Source organism: Suricata suricatta, chromosome 13, assembly GCF_006229205.1.
Source record: "Suricata suricatta isolate VVHF042 chromosome 13, meerkat_22Aug2017_6uvM2_HiC, whole genome shotgun sequence".
NCBI classification, from domain to species: domain Eukaryota; kingdom Metazoa; phylum Chordata; class Mammalia; order Carnivora; family Herpestidae; genus Suricata; species Suricata suricatta.
This window is the reverse complement of record NC_043712.1, coordinates 60,116,634-60,125,772: the sequence shown is the minus strand read 5'-3', so window position 1 is coordinate 60,125,772 and position 9,139 is coordinate 60,116,634. Positions and strand designations below refer to the sequence as shown.

The 9,139-nt window shown below is 41.8% G+C and overlaps 1 pseudogene; it reads right to left on the bottom strand.

Annotated features, from left to right (window-relative positions):
- Window positions 1-7,978: 7,978 nt before the first annotated feature.
- On the bottom strand, window positions 7,979-8,750 carry LOC115276981 (annotated as a pseudogene).
- Between the last annotated feature and the right edge of the window lie 389 nt (window positions 8,751-9,139).

Genomic DNA, 9,139 nt, shown 5'->3' with positions numbered 1-9,139 from the left:
CATGACCTGAGCCAAAGTCAAAAATTAGATGCTTAACTGACTGAGCCACCCAGGAACTCCCAGAGTGGTTGTTTTATTTTTAATGCTTTTTAGCTCTTCTAAAGTATGAATATATTTTAGTCTATTGCAAACCTTCTCAGGCCGAATTACATTTTACACCACAGGAATTTTCAAGAAAGATAGATGAAATATTTAGATGTTAATTAAATGATTTGACTACAGTAAGAAAACTGTTGAATGCCCTCATTCTCAACAGGTTGAGTTACATTGAATAATGCAGTGTATTCAACAAGCACTAAAATAAAATTTGTATCTATGAAAATGATTTCAAATACTTGCATTGGAATTCTATGACAGATATGGGAAAGTTCTCTTATTTAAAAACATGAGGAGGTATCTCGGAGGAGCCAAGATGGCGGAGAGGAAGGGAGCTCTGTAAACTTCATCTGCCCCATTGACCGGACTGAGAAGGACATTACTCTCATCTGCAAGAGCGGAAGGAGAAAATACGGACTCCAGAAGGAAGAGAACCTGAAGGATACCTGAGTGAGTGAGTGCGAACTGGGGAGATTGGAAAACGGGCCAGCCCAAGACGGGCAGGGGAGGTGGCAGCCCCAGCCCAATGTGGGGCAAGCACGCGGAGCCCGAGAGACAAAGGGAAGAGACAGAGAGACTGAACACGTTCATAGTACTGTCTCTGGGGAAGAAGTAAAGAACGCTTAACTGCGCTTGGAGAAGCTCACTCCATAGATAACTGCTGGGTAGCCTAAATCCTGAACCCAGTTGGTGCAAGGGAAGGAACAGCTTCCAGCCCAGAGCCATCTTGGGAAGGAGTCGGCCACCATTGCAGTGGTGGTGTCAGGGGTGCTCACTTCGACCTCGGTTTTGGGAGTGGGAGCACGCACCTCATTTCCACGGCGCATCTCGCCCCCAGCATTGGCCACGCGAACCCTGAATCCCGGGTGCCAACAGGGAAAAAAAAAATAGCCCCCACCTCTACACGATCCCTGCAGAGAGTTGGTGGCGGTGGAGACCTGGGTGTGCACCCAGGCTACAGGAGCTCCCAGCTCATTTCCACTGAATATTTTTATGATCATTATTTTTTAAATGTTTATTTATATTTGAGACAGAGAGAGTGTGTGAGGAGCCAACTGAGCCACCTAGGCACCCCATATGATCATTACTTTAAATTCTCTACCAGGCATATTACATATTTCTATTTTGCTTAGATCTCCTGCTGTGATTTTCTCCTCTTCTTCTTTCATTTGGGACATATTTCTCTGTTTCCTCATTTTGTCGACATCTCCGTGTCTGTTTCTGTGTGTTAGGAAAGTCAGCCCTGCCTTCTACTCTTGGAAGTAGTGAGTGCCTTTATCAAAAAGAGGTTCTGGAAGTGCCTGGGTGGCTCCGTCGGTTAAGCCACGGACTTCAGCTCAGGTCATGATCTCGTGGTTCATGAGTTCAAGCCCTGCATGCTATGTGCTGACAGCTGGAAGCCCAGAGCCTGTTTCAGATTCTGTGTCTCCCTCCTTCTTTCTGGGCCGCCCCCACTCCTCTCTCTTTCTCTCTCTCTCAAAAATAAACATTAAAAATTGTTTTAATAAAGGAAGAGGTTCTGCAGTGACCTAGTGTTGTGTCCCCTGTTCACCAGAACCTGGCACTTCAGGAGAGTCTCCTATGTGTGTTGCTTGCATCCTCTATTGTGTCTGAGTTGCTTTTTCCTTTCAGTCCAGATGTCTGCACTGCCTCTCTGCCTACTGTGGGCTGTGCTTGCTCTCTGTGATTGTTAGTGAGGCCCAGGCAGGCCAGCTCTGAGGGGACATGACACAGAAGGGCTTGGAGGACAGGACAGCGGTGTTAGCAAAATTTCCACTGAGCTGCTATTCCTACACTAGATCCCCCACAGCTTGGTGGCTGCTGGGGCATGGCTTGCAGCAACAGCAGCCGTCAAGGTCTCATGGCTTCTGTACATGCTGTAGCTGGGCAGGGCATTCCTATGGTGTTAGCAAAATTCGCACTGAGCTGCTAGTCCTAGGCTGGATCTCCTGAAGTCCAGTGGCAGCCAGGGGTGCAGCATGATTGGAACAAAATTTGCCTTTAGCCCAGGGTGGAGCCCAGCAGGCTTGGCGTGGGTGAGTTCTCAGGACAACATGTTCTCCAGGGAGAACTGCTAACAGGTTAGGCAGTGCTGCCTCCTGCTATGGGGTTGGGGAGAAAAATGGAGACACCCAACTCCTTTGTTCCTAGACCAGTCCCCTAACACATCTCCCATTTCGCAAACGGTCAAATCTACGTTGCCTCTCCTCAGGATGTTGTCTCTTTAAGGGCCAGGACCCAGCCACCGCCACTAGCCCTCTGGGCTCACCCAGTGCTGAGTCAGCTGACTTTTAAAGCTCTAAGCTCCAAGTCTTGCTGGTTGTACAAATTCCTGGAATTCAACCCCTCAGGTCTGCAAGGCCAGACACTATGGGAATTCATTTTCCCTGTGTGGGCTCTCTGGTGCTTTCCTCTCTTTGTGACTACAGCTCCTTCTTCCTGCAGGCAGCTCTGACCACGGTTTCTTCCCTTCCTAACCTCTCTGGTGCAGCTTTTTCTCTACACTTAGTTGTGGAGTTTGTTCTACCAGTCTCTGGATCACTCTCCCATTTATTTACTTGAATATGAATTATATCTAGTTGTAAACATAGAATGAGGTGAGGTTATGATCCTTTTCTGCTATCTTCCCAAATTTCCTTGTTTTTCCCCATTTTTCAACCCATCTATTTCCCTTATGACAGATTTTTTTTAAGTAATCTCCAAGCCTAACATGGGATTGAACTCATGACTCTGATATCAAGAGATGCAATTGCACTGACTGGGCCAGCCAAGGCACCCCACAGATTTTTTCATTTTCAGTTATGTCAGCCACCATAGCAGCTACTGTAGCAAGGGGCTGTTTAACCATAGGGGCAAGGACAGATGCTAAAGTGTTGTAACATAACCCTGGAGCCCACTCTAAGACACAGCCTTTCATACCAGAGTAAAATAATTCATTATCCTGGGTGGCGCAGTCGATTAAGAAAGCGTCCAACTCTTCTCTCGGCTCAGGTCATAATCTCACATGAATCTGAGCTCTGTGCTGATGGTGCAGAGCCTGCTTGGCATCCTGTCTCTCCTCAGCCCCTCTCCCACTTGTGCGCATGCGTGCACGCATGAGCGCGCGCTCTCAAAAGAAATAAACTTAAAATAAAATAAAATAAATGCTGGTTGTAAATGCTACGTTTCATTGCCAGTTTCTGTATAATTTCCTGTAGTTTTTCATTAGAGGTCCAATGTACTTTGTTAGGCCAGACTATGGTTTTTTTTTTTTTTAATGTTTATTTATTTTTGAGAGAGGGGGGAGAGAGAGAGAGAGAGAGAGAGAGAGAGAAAGAGAGAGAGAGAGAGAAGGAGAAAAGGGGCCCAGGGAGAGAGGGACAGAGGATCTGAAGCAGGCTCTGCACTGACAGCAGCAAGCCTGATATGGGGTTTGAACTCATGAACTGTGAGATCATGACCTGAGCCAAAGTTAGATGCTCAACTGACTTTGGCACCCAGGCACCCCAAGCTGGACCATCTTAATGACAGCATTTCTCCAATGAGTCATGGCAATTCTCGCCCATGCCTGTAGCATATAATCTTTATCATAAGGCAGGTTCAGCAAGTGACTGAGGCCATTTTTGACTCACGACGGGCCTGGGTGTTTGTTTGAATCAAATGGCATGACTCTAAATCATTTTTGTCCTCTATGATAATGTTCTCCTCATCAGAGTAGTGATTATCCCAGGGGTCCCATGCTTAAGTGTCTCAGTTCTCTTAAGTTATAATAGTTTTCCCTTTAGGGCATTGTAGTTTGCACCCATACATCTTTGCCATTTTACATGCCTTTTTTTTTTAATTACAGTTTATTTATTTTTTTAGTAATCTCTATACCCAATGTGGGGCTCAAACATATGACCCTGAGATCAAGAGTCATTTGTTCTTCCTACTGAGCCAGCCAGGCACCCCACACGCCATAATTTCTAAGGATTCCTCCTGCTGTTGGGTTCTTTTGGACAAAATGTCCATATTAGAGAAATATGCACCTCGTACATCTTTTTCCAAAGTCAACACTTCTCTAGTCCATTCCAATATTCTTTGCCTATAATTCCTTTTCCATGATATCTCTTAATGCACAGATCATGGCCAAGCTACCACCGCAAAAGCCTATTCACTTTCCCTTCTCCATTTCCTTTTCCCCACCATTTCAGATAAGATATCTAACAATCCCTGGGTAATTTGGGGGGCATCCCTGTACCCATGCACTGGTCCAAAATACTAAAAAAGCATGGCCAAATCATCCCAGATGGAGATGTTTGGTCAACCTGGGTTTTTCCCCTTAGACAACAGGCATTCTCCTGGAATGACCCCATTAACCATGCTTGTTTTGTTTTTAACATCTTGGCTTGCTTGCCAATTGTTAGAAGGTGGTGGAGGAACAGTAAATATCCTCCAGACTGAGGAGACACTTTGAGACTGAAAAATGAATGAAGCCATTCCATACCATTTATACAGAGTTTTATTCAGGGTAATTTCCTAATGTGGAGGATCAGGTAGGTGATAATCCAGGTGCTGGGCAGCTATTTTCTGCCCAGTTCTGACCTTATCCACAGCTTTTATACAGCAAGGGGCATTGTGGTGAGGTTAAAGGGTGATTATCTAAAGTTGCTTCTGTGCACCAGAACAAGCCTTCCCACATTCTGGTCAAGATGTACATTAACCTCCATGGGGCCTGAAACATGTAGCCCTGAGGAAGGTCATTGTACAGGCATGAACAAGACAGAGGGTAAAAAATGGAGTCAGTGTTGTCATCAGCACTCCTACACCAACTAAAGCAAATAAGGTTTCGGGCTCTGTGCTGACAGCTAGCTCAGAGCCTGGAGCCTGCTTCAGATTCTGTATCTCCCTCTCTCTCTGAGCCTCCCCTGCTGGCACTGTCTCTCTCTGTCTCTCAAGAATAAATAAAAAAAACCAAAACAAAGCAAATAAGGCAAATGGTATGTAATTGTTGAATCAAGGCAATGCAGGTGTTCTATATATATATATACATAACAAGAATGAGTAAAGAAAAAACATGCAGGTCAATTATATATAAATTATATGTATATATATAATTCTTTTATTTATCTTTTGTTTGGAAACTTATAATAAAATAGAATTTAAAAAGGCAGTGGGGCATTGGCCTAATTAGTGAATAGAACCAAGATCCCAAGGCATATCCATAAAAACTTAATACATAAAAAGAGAGAAAGAAAAATATGGAAAGAATTTGTAAAAATTCTTGGGGTTGTGAATTCAAGTCCATGTTGAGTGTAGAGATTACTTACAAATAAAATCTTTTTTTCCTCCAAATTTCTTATTTAATTTATTTTTATAATTTACACCCAAACTTGTTACCATATAGTGCAACAATGATTTCAGGAGTAGATTCCTTAATGCTCCTTACCCATTTAGCCCATCCCCCCCTTTCAAAACCTTTCTAGTAACCCTCTGTTTGTTCTCCATATTTAAGAGTCTCTTATGTTTTGTCTCCCTCTTTGTTTTTATATTATTTTTGCTTCCCTTCTCTTATGTTCAACTGTTTTGTATCTTAAAGTCCTCATATGAGTGAGGTCATATGATATTTGTCTTTCCTAATTTCGCTTAGAATAATACTCTCTAGTTCCATCCACGTGGTTGTAAATGGCAAGATTTCATTCTTTTTTAAAAAATTTTTTATGTTTATTTATTACAGAGACAGAAACAGAGCATGAGTGGGGGGAGGGCAGAGAGAGGGGATGACACAGAATCCGAAACAGGCTCCAGGCTCTGAGCTGTCAGCACAGAGCCCAATGCAGGGCTCGAACCCACGAACCATGAGATCATGACTTGAGCCAAGGTCAGATGCTCAACGGACTGAGTCACCCAGGTGCCCCTAGATTTCATTCTTTTTGATTGCCAAGTAATACTCCATTGTGTGTGTGTGTGTATGTGTGTGTGTGTATATATATATACATATATATATATATGTATATATATATACCACATCTTCTTTATCTATTCACCCATGGATGGACATTTGGGCTTTTCCCATACATTGGCTATTGTCAATAGTGCTGCTAAAAACATTGGGGTGCATGTGTCCCTCTGAAGCAGCATACCTGTATCGCTTGGATAAATACCTAGTAGTGCAATTGCTGGGTCATAGGGTAGTTCTATTTTTAATTTTTTTTTGAGGAGCCTCCACACTGTTTTATAGAGGGGCTGCACCAGTTTGCATTCCCACCAGTACTGCAAAAGAGGTCCTCTCTCTCCGCATCCTCACCAACATCTATCGTTGCCTGAGTTGTTAATATTAGCCATTCTGACAGGTGTCAGGTGGTCTCTCATTGTCGTTTTGATTTGTATTTCCCTGATGATGAGTGATGCTGAGCACTTTTTCACGTGTTGGTTGGCCATTTGGATGTCTTCTTTGGAGAAGTGTCTATTCGTGTCATTGTCTTCACTGGATTGGTTGTTTTTCGGGTGTTGAGTTGGTAAGTTTTTTAAAACAAAATCTCAAAACAAAACAAAAAACCTAAATTTCAGATAAGTGAAAGAAATATAAGAATATAGTTACACATTCAAAAGGAATACAGAGATGAATAGCTAATCTCTGGTAGGGGAAAGGCTTTGTATATATTAAAACCATAAACAAAAATAAATAGAGTTACATTATATTAATAATGGTTATATATATTTTTTGAATATAAAACTATGTATTGACCACTGTTTACCAGTACCACTGTTTACAATAAAGTAAACAATATACAGTTGAATAACATTCTGACTACAAAGTTATTGTTTTTCCTTGTTTCTGCTGAACCAGTAATTCAAATACTGAGAAGATTGAGCCTACGTGTGAGAAGATTGAGCCTACGTGTAAAGAATGAGTTGATGTAAAGAAAAAACATGCAGGTCAAGAATTTAGATTGCAGAGGTTTGTTTTCCCATTTATTCCAGCAGGTGCTAAATTGCCAACATCTCTAACCATATGATTATGATCAGGTTTCCAAGAACAAATCTTAGACATTCCATGAATCATGATCTTTTAGTCAATGCAGCACAGGGATTTCAATTTCTTGAAAAGGAATGGTTCACCAGAAGGAACCTTCAAATGTCCACTTAACTAAGTTTTGCTTATCTAATTAAAACACACCAGGATTTGTCCAGTTTTCTCATTTGGGTGGGGAGGTTGTTGGTGGTGATAACATTTTCTTTTTAGGGACCTAGCAAACAAACTTGCATTTGTGTGACTGTAGACATGGATTCTGATATGGCTGCTTTCAAACTGTCCAATTTAAATTGCTTACATTATATATAAATTGTCCAATTAATTACAAAATTTGAAAGGTAAGGCTTCTGGAAAAATTTCAATTTAAGTGATTGATTTATTAGGTTGCAGAAAATGATGGCATCCCAGAAACATGGGCTTATCCAGGGTTTTAAAATGCTGTTTATTTTGGAGAATGTTAAAAAAAAAAAAAGAAAAGAAAAAAGAAAACCATTTACATATGTACTTTAAGTAAATACACAAAAAAATCCCAAATAAACAAAACCCCCAAAATGGTCCTTAGGTATATATAGGAGTTAAACACAAATTCTGAATGAGTAACTACTATGAAGATTTCTCCCAACATTTAGAAAAGGTGTTCTCTAATGCAGGGAATAATATGCCGTGGTCTCAAATATTCTTTTCTGATAAAGGAAACAACTACAGAAAGCTTTTATTTGTTCAAAGTAACCGGTGCTATAGATGCAAAAAACCCCAACAATCCCCCAATACTACTTCAAAATAAACATACCAAACTTGCTTTTCATTAGAATGTTATTTCTTCACACTAATAAATAAAAAAACCAAGACACAGATTTTATACACACACACACACACACACACACACAATTATTGAACTTCATCTTCTGGACAAGAATGCCAAATTAGTCTCTCTTCATAAAAAGCAATTACAATCTGAGGACACTTCATATTTGCCTCTATTGCCAGCACCGAGTCTGGCTCATTTGAATCATTTCATAAGAAACATTAATTCTCCACTGCTATCTGTGGCACCAATTTTTCCTTCAGGATCAAGACCTCTGGCAAAGCCTCTTGGTTTATCAGCAGCATCTCTTTTCTTCTTTGATTTGCTATCATCAGATTCACTGTCAGATAAAGATTTTCTGTTTGTACCATTTTTTTCTTTACCAGCTTTTTGAGAATTAAGAAATGCTTCTATTATTTCTGGACAATCTAAATTTCCCTCGGGTTCCCAAGTATTGTTACCATCTGTAAATCCCTTCCACTTCAGGAAAAACTCCACCTTCCCATTGACTACAGGTCGGTTCAGTACTTTTTTAAAAAATGTTTTATTTAACTTCTGAGAGAGAGAGAGACAGCATGAGCAGGGATAGGTCAGAGAGAGGGAGATACAGAATCTGAAGCAGGCTCCAGGCTCCGAGCTAGCTGTCTGCACAGAGCCCTATGCGGGGCTCAAGCCCACGAACCGAACCGTGAGATCATGCCCTGAGCCTAAGTTGGACGCTTAACCTACTGAGCCACCCAGGCACCAGTACTTTTAACATCACATATTCTTCAGGTTCTGTCTCTTCTACTTTTTTTTACTCTTTCCATTCTGTCTCTTTCCCATTTTTTGCAATGTAGTTTTATTGGAGGCCATTTTTTATTGCAGACTTGAAAAGCTTCACCTCCTCCGACCTGCTCCGGGTCCCAGGTCTGCAGCGCCTCAAGCCACATCCGCCACATCCGAGGGGGAGGGGGCTGGGAGCTGTGCGCCGGGCAGCCGCTCTGGTTATACAATTTTTACCAAGTAATTAATGTAGCCATTTTCCTATCTGTAGATATGCATCTCTTTCCCAGATCCTTTGCCTCCAGCTTTCTTGCTTTGCACATGCTATTCCCTCTGCCTGAATTGCTCTTTCCCTGATATTGCTGTGGCTTGCTCCCTCAGCTCATTCAGCTTAAATGTCATATCACTGAAGAGTCCTGTCCTTGTCACTCATTTAAAATGATATTAAGGGGCGCCTCGGTGGTTCAGTCGGGTAAGCA